The 22,006-nt window shown below is 48.6% G+C and overlaps 2 long non-coding RNA genes and 1 pseudogene across 2 annotated transcripts; all 3 read left to right on the forward strand.

Annotated features, from left to right (window-relative positions):
- The first annotated feature begins 6,937 nt into the window (after window positions 1-6,937).
- On the forward strand, window positions 6,938-7,981 carry LOC120687374. Its single transcript, XR_005680706.1, has 2 exons — window positions 6,938-7,232; window positions 7,731-7,981. It is a non-coding gene; the product is annotated as an uncharacterized LOC120687374 (long non-coding RNA).
- Window positions 7,982-10,475: 2,494 nt separating this feature from the next.
- LOC120687366 lies at window positions 10,476-12,406 on the forward strand (annotated as a pseudogene).
- A 277-nt stretch (window positions 12,407-12,683) lies between these two features.
- On the forward strand, window positions 12,684-13,172 carry LOC120687380. Its single transcript, XR_005680707.1, has 2 exons — window positions 12,684-12,779; window positions 12,898-13,172. It is a non-coding gene; the product is annotated as an uncharacterized LOC120687380 (long non-coding RNA).
- The last annotated feature ends 8,834 nt before the right edge of the window (window positions 13,173-22,006 follow it).

A 22,006-nucleotide genomic window follows, 5' to 3' on the forward strand; every position in this document is an offset into this window, starting at 1 on the left:
AAAAATCACACAAAGAGTGCAATTCTAGAGATTGGATCTCAATTACCTGCCTAATTAAGTGGTTAGATTTGAATTTCATGCCAAAACTAACCATATGTGGCAAACAAATGAGGGTATGAGAGTCTTTTCACACCACCACTAATCAGTCTGAGAAACATAGAATTGCACTCTTCACAAGACGGAGGGAGTAACACTTAAAACAGGCTGAACACAAGCCAACCGGTCAGACTGGTTGGAGTGTAGTCAGACCGGTCCACTGCAGAAACTGCACAAATATCATAGTTAACCCTTCCTCGAGCTCTAGCACCAAAGCAACTTGGTGTAGTGCCTCTGCAGGTGATATCTAGTATATTTTAAGACCATGAACACACAGAAACATCACACCAAAGTAGATCGACGTGGAAGCACAAATGCAGGCTAGAGAAATAAGATGTGAGGCAAACCACAAAGAAGACACAAATATTTGTTTCATTGAAGTTTGGATTCAGCCCGCGTACTCACGTATGAATCCTACCCTCTTGCGGAAGCTTATCTCGACTGCAAAATCAACCTATTTCCTCCTTTCCATTATATATATATATATATATATATATATATATATATATATATATATATATATATATATATATATATATATATATATATATATATATATATATATATATATATATATATATATATATGACCATACACCCTCTTGGCACAAGATCACTGCTGCAACAAACTTACCATTGCTCACCACAAGAGGACGGGGGTGACTGCACGGCGGCAGGTGGCGACGAAGGTGAGGGCGAGGGCGAGGGCGTGCGGGAGGCGACAACGGCGAGGGCACGGCGGGAGGCGGCAGTCGGGGTGCCTCCCGAGAGCATAGCGGTGGCAGGGAGGTGTCCGTGGGTTTGTGGGAGGCCAATTACCCTAGTACACTTCATCAAATAAATTTAATTAAAACTACTAATTTTGATAAGCACCCACAGGCATTAAAAGGCACCCATAACCACCATAAAAAGAGCTCAAAATCTTGAGAATATTGATGAGCTGTGGCTTTATCCTGAGATCATTTTGCTCTAATGCCTAAAAATATTGATGATCTATATCAGGCCCAGACATGAGCAGCAATGGCTGAAGCTAGTGGCAAAGGACACGCTCTCTTTAGTTCTGTTAGTTAGGGACAACTGCACCTCCTACTCCTAGGTATGGCTCTGACCGATGATGTTGCGAGGCAATGAACCTGCATATTTTATCTGGAACTTTCCCAGCCGGCCCTAGCGAGTGGATTAGGTTTGAGGGTATATTGTTATGTTTGAGGGTAATTTGATGTTGTGTTAACTCATTGTACAGACTGTAGGTTCCACTCTTCCGTCATTTTGCTGCTAGGGAGGCTGGAGCGTATCGTCTGCCTGCAATTGCAATTTCATTGAATCGGCGAGCATGCCTCAAACTGGGTGAGGCTAAGGTGTTGGTCTGCCTGCAATTGCAATTTCAATCTAATTCGAAGTGTATGCATCTGTCGCTGTATGTTGCTAGAGTTAGAAATATTTTATACCATGAGTATGAATGCTTATAGAATAATTTTTTTGCCCGTAGGAAGTAGGAACGCACGGGCCCAAACCTAGTAACAACTAATTTTCTTGCTCATGGTTTTTTAGTCGGGCCACCATGATACTTCTCCAAGAGAGAGAATCGGATCAAGTTTATAAACTAATTTTGGAACCCGCCGTCCGGCATTGCGACGCGCCGGCGGCCGCCGGGCCGGGCGCGCGCACTGTGACGCCATGTTTGTTCGGCTGCGACGGCGATGGCTCGTGACAGGGTTAGGCGGGAGGTCACCACTGTTTATGTAGCTATGGTCTTCGTGTGTTTGGATGCAGCAATGGCAAATCGGTTAGATGCTTACTTGGCTCAGGCCACGCCGGCGAGGACCACCACCATTCCACCTGCCGGCCATCGAGCGAGCCCGTAGTGCGGCGGCGGTACCGTTGCAAGCTAGCTGGCCGCCACGTCCTACAGATATTAGTTTTAACAGCCGCCACGTCCTGCAGCAAGCAACTCGATCACACAAACACTTAACCCTCAAGCTGATCAGCCGATGCATGTCTCTAAGCCGAGCACTGCGAGCCTCGGTGGGAGACGAGCACTTCGCGCGGGAGCTGATCGAGCAATCAGCTGGGCATCCATGCGGCGTACATGTAGATCAGGGCTGCACAGAGGGCGTTTTGCAACATAGTCACAGGATTCGGGTCGAGGGTACCGTTCCTCGACCTGGAAGCACCGATTCCGTCCCGAAAACTCGGAGTCGTTTTCGTTCCCGCCGTGTAAAAACCTCTCACAAGGACCGTATCTCGTTCCTCGACTCCATCGACACCGAATCTTTGTGACTACCAGTAGAGTGCACGTGCGGCACGCACGTGTTTCAAAAAATCCTAATACATAATAATTTTATATTACAAAAGTTGTAATGACTAATAATATTATATTTACAAAAAAGATATACATGTTGCAAAGGACTTTCCCTCCTCTTAGCCCCCTGCTCTCCCTGCTCTCCCTCCCTTGGGATCTACATCGACACAGCCTCAGGGGATGGCCGCCGCACCACCTGGCACGGTCACGATGGCCGGCCGCACCGTCCGCCGCCTCTCGCCAAGCGAACTGGACGAATGCCGCCGCAACGGACTGTGCTTCAACTGCGATAAGTATGTCCGGGGCCACAACCGGGTCTGCGCACGCCTCTTCGTCCTAGAGATAGCAAGCGACACCGACGCTGCGGTGGACAACCCCGAACCGGCACCTCAGATCTCCCTGCAAGCCATCTCGGGCGTTCGCACCCGGGACACCATGCAAGTGGAGGTTCAGCTAGGCTGCATCACGGTGACCGCTCTACCTGACTCCGTCTCCACCCACAACTTCATGTCGTCGGCGGTGGCCATGAACACCGGCTTGTGCTTCATCCCGCGCACCGATCTAGCGGTGACGGTAGCCAATGGTGACCGTGTCCGCTGTCCGGGGGTGTTCCGTGACGCCGCGTTCTCCATCGACGGCGAGCCTTTCCGCGCCGACGTCTACGTGCTCCCCCTCGACGGCTACGACATGGTGCTCGGCACAGATTGGTTGGCCACCTTGGGACCGATCCTTTGGGATTTTGGCCGCCAAACAATGTCGTTGTGGCATTCCAACCGGCGTGTGTGCTGGCGCGGTGTGCCGGGGCCACGAGGCTCGCAGCTCCATGCGACCCAAGGGCCGGACCTCCTGGATCTTCTCGCCGAGTTCGCAGATGTGTTCGCTGCTCCGACTAGATTGCCGCCACCACGTGCCCGGGATCACTTCATCCATCTCTTGCCGGGCACCCCACCAGTGACTGTGCGCCCCTACCGGTACCCGCAACTGCAGAAAGACGAACTGGAACGCTAGTGCCGCGCTATGGAGGAACAAGTTCTTATCCGACGCAGCTCCTCGGCCTTCTCCGCCCCAGTGCCCCTCGTCAAGAAATCAGATGGCACATGGCGCCTCTGTGTGGACTACAGAGCACTCAACGAGCGCACAGTGAAGGACAAATTTCCCATACCTGGGGTTGAGGAACCCTTGGACGAGCTACACGGTGCTCGATTCTTCTCCAAACTCGACCTCCGATCCGGCTACCACCAAGTGCGCATGAACCCGGACGACATCGCCAAGACAATGTTCAGAACACATGATGATCTATATGAGTTTCTCGTCATTCCCTTCGGCCTCACCAACGCGCTGGCCACATTCCAGGCTCTGATGAATGATGTGCTACGCCCGTTTCGCCACCATTTCGTGCCCGCCACGTTCTCCTTGTTGCCCGCGATCCTCGCCACGGCCCACAACGACAAACACGAAGGCGTTCAGCGCACACTTCATCGCCTCTGCCGCGACTTCCACATGGCGAACGCCCGCGCTGCAGTGTAGGACTTTGTCCGTTCCTGCGTCGTCTGCCAACGGAACAAAGTAGAACCCCTTCAACCCGCTGGGCTCCTGCAACCACTACCGGTTCCATCTGCGGTCTGGCAGGACATTAGCATGGATTTCATCGAGGCATTACCAAAGGTCGGAGGCAAGTCTGTCATCCTCACCATTGTGGATCATTTTTCAAAGTACGCGCACTTCATTCCCTTGGGGCATCCATACACGGCTGAGTCAGTGGCGCGAGTTTTCTTCGCTGAAATCGTGCGCCTGCACAGCATCCCGACATCCATCGTCTCCGACCGTGACCCGATGTCCACATCGGCGTTCTGGAAGGCGTTATTCGCGGCGTCCGGCTCCAAACTTCTGATGAGCTCGGCGTTCCACCCCCAAATGGACGGACAGACAGAAGCAGTGAACAAGGCCATCGGTATGTATCTTCGTTGCATGATAGGGGATCGCCCTCGCCAATGGGTCCGCTGGCTCCCATGGGCCGAGTACATCTACAACACCGCTTTCCACACCTCTCTCAAGGAGACGCCGTTCCGTGTGGTCTATGGCCGGGATCCTCCAAGCATGCGCTCCTACGACCATGGCGATATCAGAGTGGCGGCTGTCGCCCAATCCATGGCCGAGTGCGATGCGTTCCTGGCAGATGTGCGACTCCGGCTCAAGCAAGCTCAAGCGGTCGCCAAGGCTACCTATGATCGCTCCCACCAATCCTAGCACATCGCAGTTGGCGATTGGGTATGGCTTCACCAACCCCTCCTTAGCTACCTCCAACGCACAACGGGGCTATCATGGCTGTTCCAGCAAAGGCACTCAAGGCTCGCCTCTGTCGCGGTGTTCGTCAGATTTTGGTGTAGTGGGAGGGACTCCCGCCCTCATCCGCGTCGTGGGAAGACCTGACAACATTCCAGGAGCAGTAGCCTTCCTTCCAGCTTGAGGACAAGCTGTTGCTCGAGGGGGGGGGGAGTGATGTTATGTGGGGGAAACAGTACGTGCGTCGTTCCAAGAAAGTGGTTGGTTAAACCATATGTATCCTTGCTTAGTCGACAGGTTAGTTGGTTGGATAGATTCGGAGGTTAGTCAGGATAGTTCGGTTAGTTAGATAAGGTTTGTTGGCAGATTTGATTAGTAGATTGGTTTGTTTGCAGTTTGTACGGGAGGCGACAATGCTGGATATATAACCAGCCGTGTAATCTGAAAACACTTAAGCAATGAAAGTATCTTCCTCCTACTTCTAATCTCTTAAGCGTGGAGCAGGAGGGACTAGATCCCTCTCCTCTATCGTCATCTACCCGACTAGGACCTAGCTACTACAATTTTCGTCCATTTTTCTTCCAATTACTTCGTGTTGGGTGGTAGGGGATTTGAAGTATGGTGGATTTGGGCATGGATGCGCATAGGTTGGGTTTAGGGTTGCGAAATTGTTGCCTTTGTTTGCCATGTTATCTAGTCGTCCGACTAGTCGCGATTAGTCGCGATTAGTCGGGCTTATCGGTCTATGGACCTCGATAAGGGGCACCGATTAGGTTGGAGCGACAAGTTTTCTAGTCGTCCGAATAGTCGTCGCCTAATCGCAATTAGTCGCGCCGATCAGCTAGAAAAACGATCAGACCACGAGCCGGTGGTGGGCTATTTTGCGTTGTGGGCTTGGGCCGGTGGTGGGCTGGAGAGGCGGCCCATTAGGTTTTAGGTATATAGTCAGACACAGCAGCTCCCAGCTCCAGACCACGACCGTCCGCCCGCTCCTCCAGACTACTAGCGCCGTCCGCCGCCGCCCGCCAAATCCGCGCCAAAATCGCGCTGCCCCGCCCAAAATTGTGCCGCCCCGTGGACCGCCGCCGCCTGCTACACGTCCGCCGGCGCAGCTGCTGGCCTGCTGCTGCTACCGCGGCAAGACCCGGCGGCCGGCGACCCTCTTTCTTCCGCTTCCTAAGTTCCTGGCTTTGCCTCCGCCTCCGCCAGGCCTTGGGCGCCGGCGTTCTGCAAGGCTGCCACCAGCAGCAGCACCTGAAGATGACCTCCTCTTCCTCCAACGGTAAGTGGCATGTTTCTTCTCTATGCTCTCCCCTCCCCTGCTTCACTATCTGCTCGTGCTTTTTCTCCATGCTCTCCGCTCCCCTGCTTTACTGTCTGCTCATACTCGAGCTCCGCTTCCCCTCTTGTTTGCTATTCTTCTAGCTTCTTTCTCTCCTCTGCTTAGTGTTATGTGTATGTGCAGATGTGGATCGACGCCACAGAGCTATGGAAGTGTTCCCGCACATACACTTCCACCATCATTGTTGCCTTCATGCTTGCTTTTTATTAAGTAATATGTAGTACATATATCATATCGGTCCTGGGACACTAGGACGACTAGGCAGACGACTAGAACCGACTAGGCTCGACTAATCGGCCTGATCGACGACTAACCGCGACTAGTCGTCTGATCGGTCCCAAGGCGACTAGGTCCGACTAGACGATTTGAAAACATGGTTTGTTTGGATGTATACTTGGTGCGATGGGGATTGAATCAGTCGAGAATTGTAGGATCTGAAATTGGGTTATGTTCATGTGTTGAAATTTTCCAGCGAGTTAGCGTTGGATGGTATATTCGACAGTTTGATATGTGTTTTGGGTTAATTAGCCATGCGAGTACAAACAATTATTTCCACTTTATGTTCTTCCGATGGTAGCACAAGGAGTCTGAGTTCAACGAAACATGAGGGGGAAAAACTCTGTTCAATTGAAACTACCGTGAAATTTTGATTCATACCATCATAAGTGGCCTTGTCTATCTAGCTTCTAGGTTAATATTACTATCCTTTCACTGTGGTTCTAGCGCAATAATGTTCACATTAGTGATTAGTCAGATTGAAACTGGTAAGCCTCTAATAATTCTGACCAGTTAGAATCAGTGAATAATGGATGCTGCAACCCACAGAATCAAAGCAAACTTTTATTATCTCCTTTTTTTTGTTACAAGGAGTCTAGCTGAAAAGCACACGTATTCTTATCTCCAGCTCTTTCTAAACAAATGCCGCCAAAAGTAGATGTTGCATTGTAAATGCTTGACCATTTTTCGTAATGCTTGAATATTATTGCTGTTTATCTTGAACATTATTTCTAAAATCAGAGGGATTATTATGGTGGCCAATGAGGTTTTTGGCACACAACTTTTTTTTGGATTCGCAGTGATGCTCATCCTTGAATATATTGACTGATCTGTCATATTCTATTGCAGAACAGGATCATTTAGTCTCATTCTCAAATGGCTGGTTCGGACTTGGTATAATCTCCTCTGGCTCAACTGATGCTATTGTCCTCAGGTAGTGTTTAAGACACTGATCAGTAAAGCTTGGTTTGATCACTTGTTATTGGTGTGTTCCATTAATTCCCACTGAGTTTGTATATTGAGTACTCATTTTTATGGACCCATGATTATTCGGTGTGAGATACACTCGAGTAGTCAGATGTAAAGTAGCCCATATGAGCTACAGTATGAGCTTCTTTCCGACAGACTTCAAGCTCACCCATGAGGAATTTTGTAATACATGGTTAAGTAATTTGCAGTGACATAATTTTATAAACTAATTTCAGTTGGACATAAAGGCAAACTTGCTAAGAATAGTAGCCAACATGTCATAGCTGGCCACTATGAGTTTGAATGCTTTTGTTAAATTTTTATTACTACTAACAAATCGTAAGCATGGTTGCTTAATTAATGATATTAATTGAGTCTCATATTCAGTTGTCACCGTCATATAATATAATTTCAGTATGTAGACCCACTATCTGACATAGTTTCTGCATCTCTTTGCTACTAGGGCTGTACAAGGGAATGATTGGGAAGACTTTATTTGCTATCCAATTAAGCATCACTTGTGATTTTGTGAAGAAGTTATAGCTATAAGATCAAATGTATCGCCCAGACAAGTTATATTATCCTTATGGAAGATATGGACATGATTTACTATTTCACTTAATGATGATCACGTGAAATCTCCAAGATCATCTAATTATGCATGTGTGATGATCAACATGTTATCAATTATTTTATTTTTTCTTCGTTGCTTCATTTATTGCTAAAAACTAAAAAAATGAGCTCTCAGTAAAGATAGAACCTCATATTGCCAACGTGCATGGATTTGATTGGCTCCAAATTAATTCATGTAAACTCTCATTGGTTATTCCATCGCGTAACAATTGAGACTTTTCAGTAGCAGTTCAATGCAATCCAATCACTTTTAAACATCTCCACTTTAAACACGTGCCTGGGGCACGTGCATCTCTGCTAGTTGTATTAAAAATCGCATTCGATTCTTTTACATTTCTATCATTTTTACACTTTCCACAAATTATCTTCAAAAGTATCTATTTGTTCCTTAGATAACAGGATTGTATCGTTGACAAGCTAGGAACATTCACAATTTTTTTTCTTGAATATGCAGAAGAGCTGCGCATCTTTGTATTAAGTAGAAGAAATATAGTTTGTTACAACGCGAGGATTACACTCTCGCCACAACTAGGAGCATTCATAAATTATGTACTTAAGTAAAGAATATATAATCATAGTCGTGTCCATTTACCCATCATGGCACACGGAACCAGTGCATATAGCATTTATTTGACCAAACAAAAAATAACTAAATCTTTTTGTATATTTGGAAAGGACTTTCCATCTACCACACGCTGAAAGGGCTATCAATCTATCCTTCGATCGATGGATAATAGGAACAAAAGCAATTAGCTAGGTAATTAAGAAAATTAATAGTGTAGCTTGGCGATGGAGCATCGGGTGCTAACCATGGTCGTGTAGCCAGCCGATCGATGATGCATGCACATGTGGCTCATTTCCACATCATCAACGTTTAGAAGTGTCGGCGACAGCGGGCGAGGTGCAGGACTTCTTGCAAGTCTCGATGTGAGAAGGGTCCGTCTCTCCCATACCACAGATGGTGTGGCACGCCTTGACGATCTCCGCAAGTCCAGCCTCATATTTTTTTTGGCATCCATCCTCGCAAGCCTTGATGGAAGGGGGTTCCTTTAGCTCGGGGCATTTGCTATGGCACGTGAAACCCTCGAGGAACGCCGCATTGGCCCGCTGCCCAAGGCCGCACATTTCAACGCAATGGGGGCCTTTCTCAGCTTTGTCCTTACAGATTGGATGCCGCACGATTATCTATCCTCGGCTCCAACCATCCCCCCAACCAGCGTCTCCCATTGGATGTCGCACGGATTGTGTTTTCTCCCGTCACATCGTGCATCCCGCAAGCCTCATGCAACCACATGCATGCTGCAGACAGGCACTCTGGATCCCTTGGCTCACCCACCACTTCACGCATCTCCTCGCTAGGCCGCGTCCATCGCCCAGCCTCCCTGCCGCCTGTCACCTTCTCGACCGCCGCGCGGCGCGGCCTCATCCTCCGCGGTGTACAGCGATGACGATGACGCCAGGGAGCCTTTTCTTCTTGGCGTCGATGGACACCGCGGCGTGTGGCGATGATGACGAGGCCGGGGCCGCTGCGCCTGCGGTGGTGAGGAGTTGGCCGACATCGTGGCGGTGGAGGAGGCCCACTCTCTCTCTCTCTCCACGGAGCACGTCGGCGCCGGCGCTCCCCTCGTCCCTCCTGTCACCGGCCTCTTCCGTCTCTGCCCTTGTCTCCTCCGCCTCTGCCTCCCTCTCCTCCCTCCGGCTCCGCTCCCCCCTCCACCCTCGCCTCGTCCCCCTCCGCCTTCGCCTCCTCCGCCTTCTCGCCATGGTCTTCGGGGAGGGCAGCGCCACCGCACGTGGGCGCTCGAGCTCGAGCGTAGCGGCGGAGCTGCGGCGCCCGGCACTCCGCCCTCTCCTGCTCCCTCCTCTAGTGCCCTCCTATGGCGGTGGCGCTGGCGGACGCCTGCGCGGTGGGGAGACGACGGGGCTAGCTAGATCCGGTGGCCTGGACCTCGGCCCGTGGCGGCGGCAGCCAGAATTGGCGGCCTCGATGTCCGGCTAGGGCGGTGGCGGCGCCCTCATCAAGCTCTGTCACGGCCCGATTAGGCGCGCCCTCCTTCCCCCTTCCTGGTCGGCGGCCATGGCGCGGGTGCCCGCGCGGGGCCCGGCAAGCGGCGCGGTGGAGCGGCGGCGGCAACTCCTCCAGACGCGACATCGGAGTAGGAGCGGGGGCGGCCAGCGAGGCGCGGATCGAGGGACTGTGAGTTGATTTTCCAGTAGTAGAAGGGTTTTTATGCAAAAATTCTAGGATTTGCACGATCTAGACCGTCCGTGTGCCCGATCGGATGGCCGGGAAAAGCCGGTGATGTGGCCACACTGGCTGGCCACCTTTTGTTGCACGAATCGTATTGTAAAGATTGCTAGCTTTTTCTATGCAAAATGCCATGACCGCCTGCCTTTCTCACAAGCGGGCCCGATTTTTGATGGGAGCCTAGCCTAGCCTAGCCCCTGGAAAACATAGCACGGCCCAAACATGGCCGCACGGAAGCCCAATCCGCCAAGCAAAGCCTTGGCCAGAGACTGCACTGCGGCCGCAGCCCACGGCAGCGCCGCCGGAACCCGCACCGTCTCCGCGGCACCCACCCCCCTTCTCCCACCGCGCCGGTGGCCTCCACTACTCTACTCTCCGCTCACGCCATCGGCGTCGACGGCCCCCGGCAGCTGCCCCGATTCCGCCCCCCTCCCCACACACACACAGCTAAGAAACCCTAAACCCCCGGAACGAATTCGCAGCCCCTCAAGACCTCAGGCGATGCATCTCACTCTCGAATTCGGGTAATCCGTCTTCCAGCACCTCTCGCTTTCCTCCCGATTCCTCTTGCCTTGGCGCTTTAGTCTGCGTGAGCGCGGTTCCTGACGGGCAGAGCTGGTTTTGGGGGTTACAGGGGCGGGCTGGAGCTGCTCCTGGAAAACTCCACCAAGGTGCACAAGGTGGAGGTCTCGCCCAAGGACGGCGAAGGCAAGGTTACGATGAAGGGTTTGCTCTCCTGGGTCAAGGCCAATCTGATCAAGGAGCGCCCGGAGATGTTTGTCAAGGGAGATTCTGTGTATGTATCTGCTTTGCCCCCGTTTCTCTTCATTTCGACCAAAGGTGTCACACCCGGCTTTATAAAAAGCTTAGAAAGTGTTCTACAATGGTCGACCAGCTGGGGTTACCAGCGCACAAAGACAGAGTTTAGCAGCTTATTTCGAGCATGTTCATGCCGTGTGATGTAACTCATCTACATGTTCCTTCTTTGCTACAAAGATGCTCAGTGCTCCCATGTATTCAAGCAAAAATAAAGAAACACCAATCGAACTTATTGATGGAATTTAAAAAGTTAGCATTTATATACAACTAGATGCTATCTTTCACTCTTCTGTTTGAGGAGGGAAAATATAGGTATAAAGCCAACCCACAAAGCTGTAGAGCATTAGAGCTAGATGCCAAGCACAGCTAGGTGTTTAATTTGGATTTCGGAGGAAAGGCACAGGCACAGGCACAGGCCCAGGCCCAAGCATGCAATCTAGTGCCTAACAGTAGGGAGTAGCAGTAGCCAGTAGAGTAGTGGAGGACAACACAGCGTGTACAGAGGCACAAGCCAGCGTGGGGCTGGAGGCAGAAGACTAGAGGAGCAGCATAGCATGCCTTAGGTGAGGATTTACCGAAAGGCAACCCTAGGTGCATCAAGAAAGTTTCCAGCTGCAACCTCTAGACAGTTCGTGACCAAGTCTGACCATCTCGACAATCTAGCTATCTAGCTCTACGTTTAGCCCCTAAACTTGTTATTGACACGCTGGCCAGTGCCTAGTTACCATCTAGATTCTAGGCAGACAATTATCCAGGTGAACACTGCATTAACTTCATCCCATTATCTCATTTTTTTCGTTGCAAAAAAAGTGAAGAGACATGAAAAGTGATACCTGACCGCCTTTTCTGTTATTTTTTCCTTCCAAATGATTTGGCAGAAATATATAGGTTACTTTTCTTGCCCATTTAGAGGTGTGTATGCTTTGTCAGTTCAGTAATGTTATAGTGTATTCAACTATTTCAAAACTAACAGTGGCCAGGTATTTGTTCTCATGGATTTTTCTTTGCTTCATGCGTGCAGGAGACCTGGGGTTCTTGTCCTTATAAATGACTGTGATTAGGAGCTGTGTGGTGGTCTTGATGCGGAGTTGGAAGAGAAGGATGCTGTGGTTTTCATATCCACTTTACATGGTGGTTAGTTTAATTATCGGGATGTGACATCTTATGATTCTTCTGATAATCGCATCTTGTATCATGTTGGAAATGGATTGCAAGTCGTGGAACTGAACCTGATGATATCAATATCATCAAACTATAGTTCCATTTTCCTGACTGAAACTCAGTCGCGGAATATTGTACACAACTGATCCTGTATTTGCAATACTGCTGTGCTACTCCTTGAATTGCTGTATACATAAGTGGATGGTCAAGTGACCGTATTTTAGCCACTGTTCCTTCATGACTATGGAGTTATCCTTAAAGTGAACAGTTTCGATGTACGAACGTGCTATTACTAGCGCGGATGCTGTTTCAGTTTTAAACCTAGTGAGTACTCTGGGGATAATTGCTCATGTTGTTTTGTATTTTACTCCTGAGCGCCATGGGTTTATTACTGGTGCGGTGGTGCTGAACTGCCGATGCCTCAGTTATGAATCAGGGTCAATCACTTGACAACCTCTCTGCAATGAAGCGTAACACGTAGCATGGAGAATGTGACTCGCGAATTTGTTCATATTTGAGCATGATTCGAGGATCAGTTATCCTGTACTGCAATAAGTTCAACCGCAGCTGCCTCAACGACGCGCTGGCGGAGTGCGTCATCAAGGCCTGATCCAGATGCATGATATGTTATGGCTATCTAAAGATAATCGGGTATCCATTGCTATCTGCCAACCTTCTCCAATTATCAGTTTTTTGAACTGAAATTCTCCAATTATCAGTCAATGAATGCTCCAATTGTTTTTCCTTGGATGGTGCATACTGATTTCAGGCTATTGAAAGTTGGCCTGATCAACAGCACGGACGACCTATGTCAGGCCCAGACATGAGCAGCAGTGGCTGAAGCTGATGGCAAATAAAGGACACGCTGGACTTACATGGCGCCCGAGATCCTGCTTGGCATGGCCCATGGTTGGACACTGCCTGCTGCATCTTGTGCTCGTAGCTTTATTGCAATTATGGTGGGAAGTGTGTAAGTCATATTCAGTGACATTGCAATTGGATATCTCCAAGGCCTTGGACCGTGTTAGTTGGGTTTTCCTTTTAGAGACGTTGCAGGCTCTTGGCTTTGGCTAGCGATGGCGTGACTGGATTGCGTCTTGTTGGCCACTTCCACTTCAAGAATTTTGCTTATTGGAGTGCCGGGGAGAAAATTCAAACATGCCCGGGGATTACGCCAAGGCGACCCATTATCGCCGATGTTATTCATCCTCGCAATTGATCCACTACACAAATTGATTGAACTGGCGGCAAGTAGAGGCATGCTACATCAGGTTCTCCCTAAATCAGCTAATCTACGTTGCTCCCTGTACGCGGACCCTCGGGTATCAGACGTAGACGTGGAATAGGAGCGAGTAACAATTATTTTATTTAATTGCGCTAACCAGAAGTCGAACTCGAGACCTCTGGCCCTGACCAATTCAACCCAAAAGTTTAAGCTGATGGGGAGAGGTGCGCAATTCACTTATATTCTAACAGTAGAGAGTTAAATAACATCAGCCAAGTGCTCACAATCTATGGGTATTGCTCGGGGCTTAAAGAAAATTTGAACGAGACCAAGATCTTCCCAATTAGATGTAGCAGGAGATTGTTTCGGACGTTGTGTGCAAATTCCCTGAAAAATACTTGGGCCTACCTCTGCACACGCGGATATTTCTCCAAGAGAGTGGATCGAGTTTATGTAACCGGTGGTCCCCCAAATGATAGCCCGGCTCACCTCTAGCGGTTAGATGAGCTAACTCCCTAGTTAATGTGTCTGAATGCAGTAAAAGGCCCATGAGAAATGTTGTGTCCCGACAAATAGCTGTAATGTGGCTTCTATGCCTCACTTTGAATTTGTACCACATTGACAGGACTCGAACATTAATCTGAACCATGGTTATTAATAGACATGAGCCAAGGGGTTAGCTTGTCAAAGTACCACTACCTGTGCCGTTTAAACTTTCATGATTCACGGTAACCTTTGGATTAATAAAAGTGGCAGCATGAACATTTATCATTATCCTCCCAAGGGAACAACTCCTAACCAACACATTTGGTTTGTGCATATAAAAATCATGTCGTTTGACTTATTCTGAAGGTAATTCGACAATTTTCGTAAATCACCATAGATATTATTGTTAAACTGTAGTAGAAAATTGAGGTTAATTTTGCATCTCAAAGAATTCGAAATAAACTGCGCATCATCATTTTTTGCAGTTGTTACAGAGTTAGGCACCTAAGTGTATTAAAAATCACATTCGATTCTTTTACATTTCTATCATTTTTACACTTTCCACAAATTATCTTCACATCTATTTGTTCCTTTCCTATATCAGTCCTTCTCCGGTACTTAGCGTCCCGATTTCTTCGCCAGCGAATCACAAGATAATAGGATTGTATTGTTGACAAGCTAGGAACATTCACAATTTTTTTCTCGAATATGGAGGAGAGCTGCGCATCTTTGTATTAAGTAGAAGAAATAGAGTTTGTTACAACGCGACGATTACACTCTCACCACAACTAGGAACATTCATAAATTATGTACTTAAGTAAAGAATATATAATCATAGTCGTGTACATTTACCCATCATGGCACACAGATCCGGTGCATATAGCATTTATTTGACCAAACAAAAAATAACCAAATCTTTTTGTATATTTGGAAAGGACATTCGATCCACCACACGCTGAAAGGGATATCAATCTATCCTTCGATCGGTGGATAACAGGAGCAGAAGCAATTAGCTAGGTAATTAAGAAAATTAATAGTGTAGCTTGGCGCAGGAGCATCGGGTGCTAACCATGGGCGTGTAGCCAGCCGATCGATGATGCATGCACAGGTGGCTCATTTCCACATCATCAACGTTTAGGAGTGTCGGCGATAGCGGGCGAGGTGCAGGACTTCTTGCAGGTCTCGATGCGAGAAGGGTCCGTCTCTCCCATACCACAGATGGTGTGGCATGCCTTGACGATCTCCGCAAGTCCAGCCTCATATTTTTTTTGGCATCCATCCTCGCAAGCCTTGATGGAAGGGGGTTCCTTTAGCTCGGGACATTTGCTATGGCACGTGAAACCCTCGAGGAACGCCGCATTGGCCCGCTGCCCAAGGCCGCACATCTCAACGCAATGGGGGCCTTTCTCAACTTTGTCCTTACAGAGCATCTCGCAGATTGCTAAAGCGGCCTGCTCTCCTTCACTAGTCTCTTTTGCCTGCAGCACTTGGGGAGATTGTAGAGCGAGGACCAACATGAAGAGCACGGGTAGGATGGTCATTTTCTGGGCCATTGATGCTATTTTGTGGAGCTTAGTGTTGCTGGATGATACTGACTTTCCTTGTGGAACTAATTTGTGTGGTGGCTATATATATAGAGGATGGTACACAAATAAAGGAGCGGTGACCATGCGGCCATTAGAGTTTCCCGCTCAACCTCACGGTCCTATTTGCATGTAGTTATATATGCCTGTGATTTATGGCTCCTTGCATATCCATTAATTCTGGATGACCGCGAACAATTGTTGCCAGACTCATGTAAATTTGCATATGACCCTGAAGTGCATGGCCGTAATCATTTATACAGTTTTTTTGCAATTTAAAGATATCGTTTACAGCACATGTACTTCGAATGTGTAGTAATTCCAAAAAAAATATGTATCAACACATGTAAATGAGAAAAAGCATATTATTTAAAAAATAATAATCCAATTATTTTCATAATTAAATATGTAAAAATAGCTTATGTTAAATTTTCATGTAAAAAGAAAATGTTGATTATTAATCGCCTTGCATCACCCTAGTCAGAGCAACTCCATCAGCTTATCTAAATCTATCTAGTCATGTAAAAATAGAAAAAAAAAAACAGCAAAAAACTCCGTCCAACAGACTCTCCATCCGCTTCGCTCAGCTATCCGCCACTCCATCCCCGGCCTCCCGTGAGGCATATTTCCCGAGCTGCTCTGCTAGCTATCCTGAGGACCCGGGCCCGTCCTCTCATCCTCTCGCCTTGCCGTCACCGCCACGCCAGCCACCGCCGCCATCGTCCCGGCGGAGGGCGAAGTCGAGCGCGAGGGTGCGGACGCGGGGTCAGGTGCGCGTGGAGCTCATCCACGAGATGGCTGCGGAGGAGGGAGATGGGTCTGCCGGTGGTAGAGGGAGATGAGGTGGCCGCCGGTCGAGTGGAGGTGGAAGATGCGGCGGCTCGCCGCGCGTGGAGCTCGTCCACGAGATGGCTGCGGAGGAGGGAGATGGGGCGCGTGGCGGTGGAGGGAGATGAGGTGGCCGACGGCCGGGCGGAGGAGGGAGATGCGGCGGTCGGCGATGGAGAGGGAGGGAGGGCGCGGCGATGGGAGATGCGGCGGCCGGCGATGGAGAGGGAGGTGGGGCGCGGCGGTGGAGGGAGATGGGGCGGCCGATTGCTGGACGGAGGAGGGAGATGGGCCGGCGATGGGAGGAGGCGGATGGAGCCGGAGGAGGGAAAAGAACAGGAGGAGCAGATGACACTGTGGGTCCACTTGTCAGTGAGATGGAGAGAGGAGAGTAGGAGATGAAGAGGGAAATTTCACTAGTCTGTTGGTTTCCAACCCCTTGGAAAGCTAAATAGTTAGCTAAATGGAAGTTTAGCTAGTGTGATTTGAAGAAGCTCTTGATAGGATATGGAAGAGAGGAAGACTAGGAAGATGTACTCTAATGTCGGGGTCAAATGAACCATATATTTGCAAATTTTGATTTTCTTGGCGAATCTTTTTTTGGGATGTCATAATGATGTACTTTAGTATCCATCCAAATTTTAGAATTTGGAGAGATGATTTGCGTTTTCTTGTGGGGCTGGTGAACCGTACTTGAGTGGTTCTTTGAGCCAGCCCCCAAGCCGGCGACCTGGGTTCGAGCCCCGGTGTTGGCACCGATAGGCCCCTTTGCAGCCTTCTCTTTGAAAAAAGAAGAAGATTTGTGTATTATTAAAAATTAAAACTATTAAGTGTGGGAAATAATTACTCTATAAAGATAAATTAGTACAGCCAGGTGACACTTATTTTGTTGCATTCATGAAAATATATTCTTTTTAATGTTTACGACAGTAGTTTTGATTTCAAAATTTGTTGATATTTCAGAAGTAGAAAAGCGTGGCAGCCGATCAAAGATGCACAGAATTGTAGAGTAAATATTACAAGATATGTAAATATGCCTTGAGTAGTCCAGTGGTGCATGTTCTCTTTCTTTCTGTAGAGGTCATGGCATCCAACCCCCGAAAGTCTTAATTATTTTTTTCTCATTTGAACCAATGTATCCAGCAACCGTTTCTTCTTTATAATTTTCCATTTAAACTAAAAATAAAATGTGGGACTCACACTGACATGTAGGACGCCATAGTCAGTGGAGATACCTGACTGATGGGGCATGATTTCGCATGTGACAGTGGGACCTGCACTTAAATATTTTCCTTTAAAAAATCATTACATATCATGTCGGACTAGCTGTGTGAAAAAAAAAATCATCACAAATGTGATCTAAGCGTAGTTTATGATGATTTCGCCACTAAGTAGAATCGCCACCTACAAAACATCATTCACTAATAGAGTTATTTAACAACTAATAGACAGAGAGCACCATTTCAGATGGGAGAGAGGTTGGGTTGCTACTGAAGTTTTCAGAAGAGCAGATGTTCCCGTTAAACAAAAGAGAAGACGTCAATTCGGCAGTTTAATATTTTTTTCTTGTCAACTTGCAGATGTGGTCAGTCAAGTGATGTACGATGTATCAGAGGTGGAGAGGATTCTTTTTTTTTTTTTTGACAAACTGCTTCCTGCAGACAAATGGTGTATCCTTTTTATTCAGTGGTGTGAGGGACAAACAAATGAACAAGCACCTGCACTACAGGATACACTATATCTCGCAGCTCTGTAGCAGGTCGATACACGAACACGACCATCTAATTAAACTTGTTTCTCTTCATACCTAATTAGCATCTAAACTTGGTACTAACACACTGACTATCGCCTGCTAGTTGCCGTCCAGACATGCTAGATGATCATCCAGGTGAATCTGATGACATCAAATATACCATCAAACTATAGTTCCATTTTCGCAACTGAAACACAGTCACCAAATGGTGTACACAACTGATCCTGTATTTTTGCAGTACTGCAGTGGTTCTCCTTGAGTAGTGCTGTATGCATAAGTGGATGGCCAAGTGAAGTGTTCCTAGAAGTGAACAGTTTCACTAAAAATGAACTGTTTTTGTCGTGCATGGCTGCACTGCAGAGAGTTCAGAGTAAGCGCTGCGTGCGCGAGGCGCGCTGCGGCCGCCGCGAAGCGCCGGTCGAGGAAGGAGAGCATCAGGAGGACGATCCCCACCAACCACAGCAGGAACCCGACGGCGGCATGGGCCACCACGGTGACGCGGCCGAGCCCCGCCGCCGCGGACGGCGGCGCCGAGGACCAGGAGGAGCGTGCCGCCCATCGTCATGTACGTTGCGGCGTAGGCGCGGAGGCTCCGTGAACGTGCGATGTCGTTGCCACCACGCCGCCGCCGGTGGTGGTGATCATTGGGAACGCGCTGGCCGCCATCCGCAGCCTGTGGAGGAGAGCGTCGCCGTTGAGCTGGCGGCGGCCGCCATACAAGCAGGCTAGCTGCTGTCGTGGTACCTAGTAAATCTGAAATGCTGCGTTGGTGCTGCTCTGCTTTGCTTGGCGAGGGAAAAGCAGGGGTGCTGGGCCAGCTTATATATGGCCATATGGGGCTTGAGGATCGATATCGTGTCGTGACCTTTGCAAGGAGAAGTTGTGCATATTCCTTTTTGTCTTGATATCCTTATCTCAGTATATGGAGTAGTATAGATTTGGAAGACAGTAATCTCAGCACACATTATCCCATTCTTTTTTACTCCTCGTTTTGGTCACTGACATGCAGTAGCGGAGGAAGAATTAAATCTGAGGTATGGCGGGCAACAAATTTGAGCATGTATATATTATCCATTAGAATATAAAAAAATAAGGTAGATAGATAAACATGTAGTGTATTTATCAAAAAACAAGGTATTCCCTCAATATTTAAGGTAAAGAAAGTCGTTTTAGACGCGGTGATAACATCAAATAATCATGTGCGTGCTCATATCTCCATTCTGAGGAACTCATCGATCAGAGGCCAGTTACACTTCAAAACAAGCATATCATTGCCAGTAGTTTACGTTTGCCCTCAAGCCCGCCAAGAGCATATATACGATAACAAAGAAACAAAAGCACCATGCATACTACAGCGAAATATGCAATGTTGTAGTTTAAACTTAGATCTCGATCAGGTCCTTACTAATGCTGTTAATGGCAGCATTAAATGACATGTTTTTGCACGAACTAGAAACAGCGTCATCTAACTTACATAACAAGGATACTGGTTCAAACATGAAATGATACTTCAGTCATCAGTCATAGCTAAAACAGAGTAATTCAGCCAGTAGAGCAAAAACTGCCTACTTCAACACGGTTACATCACCATCCGTGTATGCATATTGGATGCGGCGACTGCTGGTTCTGCGGCGGCTGGCTACGACTTTGTGTTCCTCTTCAAGTTCACGTTCATCCATACTACCTGGATCAGGTAATATCCACCTCCCATTCAAAATTTCCCCACAATGAAAAACGATGATAAATTTACAAAGACGGTAATGAGATGTATCAACATACTGGTTTTGCTCGCAGTCCTTGTCTTCAAGAATGTGGCGCACCTTCCCAACCATTGACCGATACTCAGCCCTGTCAATCAAAATAAAAGCTAAGATACATATAGAGAATTATGGCGACTGTATCTCCTTTAACCAGATAATGGAAATGTTCATTCAAGTACAGTCTAGTGCAAAGCAAAACCAAATACTAACACTGACATGCAATTTAAATAATAAAAAAGAAATCTAATAAACATACTTTTTCGTCTTGAAATATTGCGGATTCCACCGACAACGTCAAAAAAAAAAAGAAATGGAGTTCCCATTTTCTTGTCATAGTAGTTCATGCCAACAAAAGTCCCATCGATACCAACAAGGGGGCCTCCAATCCCAACCTAAGCAAGGTTACACGGAGGTCATTAGCTGTGCAAATAAGGTTATGGTACTCATTCACGTAACATGTAAGTGGGCAGAAAGAAAATCAACAAATAGTACCTTACTGATCTTAAGTAGAGTAACAAAGATCCTCGCAATCAAAAGGGCCAGACCAGCAGGTCCCTTCCCCACTTGTAGCCATTAATACACCTGATTCAAAAGAACGGCCCACAGCTACTACCGTGGAAGAAAAATTTACTGCACATTGTTCAAGATTCACATGATGAACATAACAGCAGTTCTTGACACTGATTAGAGCAACATTGTACTGTAAACTACAATGTTTCAATTTCCCTTCTTTACTTTGATTGTTTGGAAGCAACACCTTAATCTGCAAATGATATAATGATACTTAAGCAGTATCCTGGACAAACAAGTATCAGAGTGTATTAGAAGCACCAACCTTCAGGCCCTCAACAATCTTATTTGAACCATCAGGATCCCTAACCAAGGTTGCTGAAGTCAGAATAGTCTGACATTCATCATCAAAGTTAATTGTAGAAGGGATAGAATTGGTATAATGTGGTCGATTGTATTGCAATGAGCCCCTTGGGCGGTATATATAGGAGTACAAGGCTTGGAGGGCAAGACACCTCACATAGAGATAAGGAAGGCTATCACGGGATTACATCAATCCTAAACTACCATATCTGGAGTTGCCTAATATACTCTAACATCCCCCCCCCCCCCGCAGTCGTAGCGGTAGCAACACGAACGGTCAGACTGGAGAACAATGGAGACGTATCCCCCCTGCAGTCGGAACGCCGGTGCGAAAGCTTTGACTGGAGACTCATGCAGATGATAGCCCTTTAGTGCCATAGTAGCCGAAGTCGAGGTGGACGTGGTCGAAGCCGTGGAGGGGACACGGGTCGAAGCATCGTCGAGGTGCTCGAGTACACAAACTCAGCAGCTTCTTGCCGAAGATAGCAGCAGGACGGTGCGGCGGATGACGATGGTAGACGGCGCGGTTTGCGACTTAGGTCACGCTCAGGACAGGGGTGGCGACGGCGTAGGTTGCAGCAAGTGTCGCACTCAGATCAGGGGTGGCGATGACGTCTTCCTTCAGGAACATCGGCGGCGATGTCCGCGTGAGAAAGGCTGGAGGCGCGGAGGCGGATCGAGCGCCTGCTTGACGAAGACCGGCGGCGAGTGGCGCTACCGCCTGAAAAGGCCACGACACCGGTAGGGTGGCTTGATCATGAACATCATTGTTGTAGCCTGGAGGGCACAACAACAACCTCGTCCTTCGGGAGTGTCGATGACGAACGGCGACGAACGGCAGGGCGACGCAAACCCGATAACGAATCGGGAAAAAACCTAAGAAAAACACACAGCAGCAACATGGTGACCTCCGGGTACAATCTCGGGTGCCGTAGTGAATTCCTCTCTCCTCTTTGTCTCTTCCCCGCGTGGTCAACACGGGACAGAGAAAACAGAGGAGATTGGAAAACCCGAGCGGCTCTCCTCCGATCGTCAGGCCAAGATCCGCCCCCACAGCCGCGTCTTCTCGAGAAGCAGAGGCGGCGCTGGGGGAGGTAGCCGGCGAGGAAAGGGCGGTGGGGCGGAGCCCACGACGCGGCGGCCTGACAGCGACGTCGACCGGCGATGCTGCGGCCCGTCCGCCCGACGGCGCGGTCTTGGCTCCTCCCCTCCAGCCGCGCACGCGCGCGGTGCGCAAGCCGTGCGGCGGCACTGGGAGGGGCTCCTTCCCCTCGGCAGCCGCGCACGCGCGCTGTCGTGCGGCGGCGGCGGTGCTGGGAGGGGTAGCTGGCCTGAGGCACGGAAGGGGCGGGGAAGCCGTGAGCGGGGCC

This window comes from Panicum virgatum, chromosome 2K (genome assembly GCF_016808335.1).
Source record: "Panicum virgatum strain AP13 chromosome 2K, P.virgatum_v5, whole genome shotgun sequence".
In the NCBI taxonomy this organism is placed as follows: domain Eukaryota; kingdom Viridiplantae; phylum Streptophyta; class Magnoliopsida; order Poales; family Poaceae; genus Panicum; species Panicum virgatum.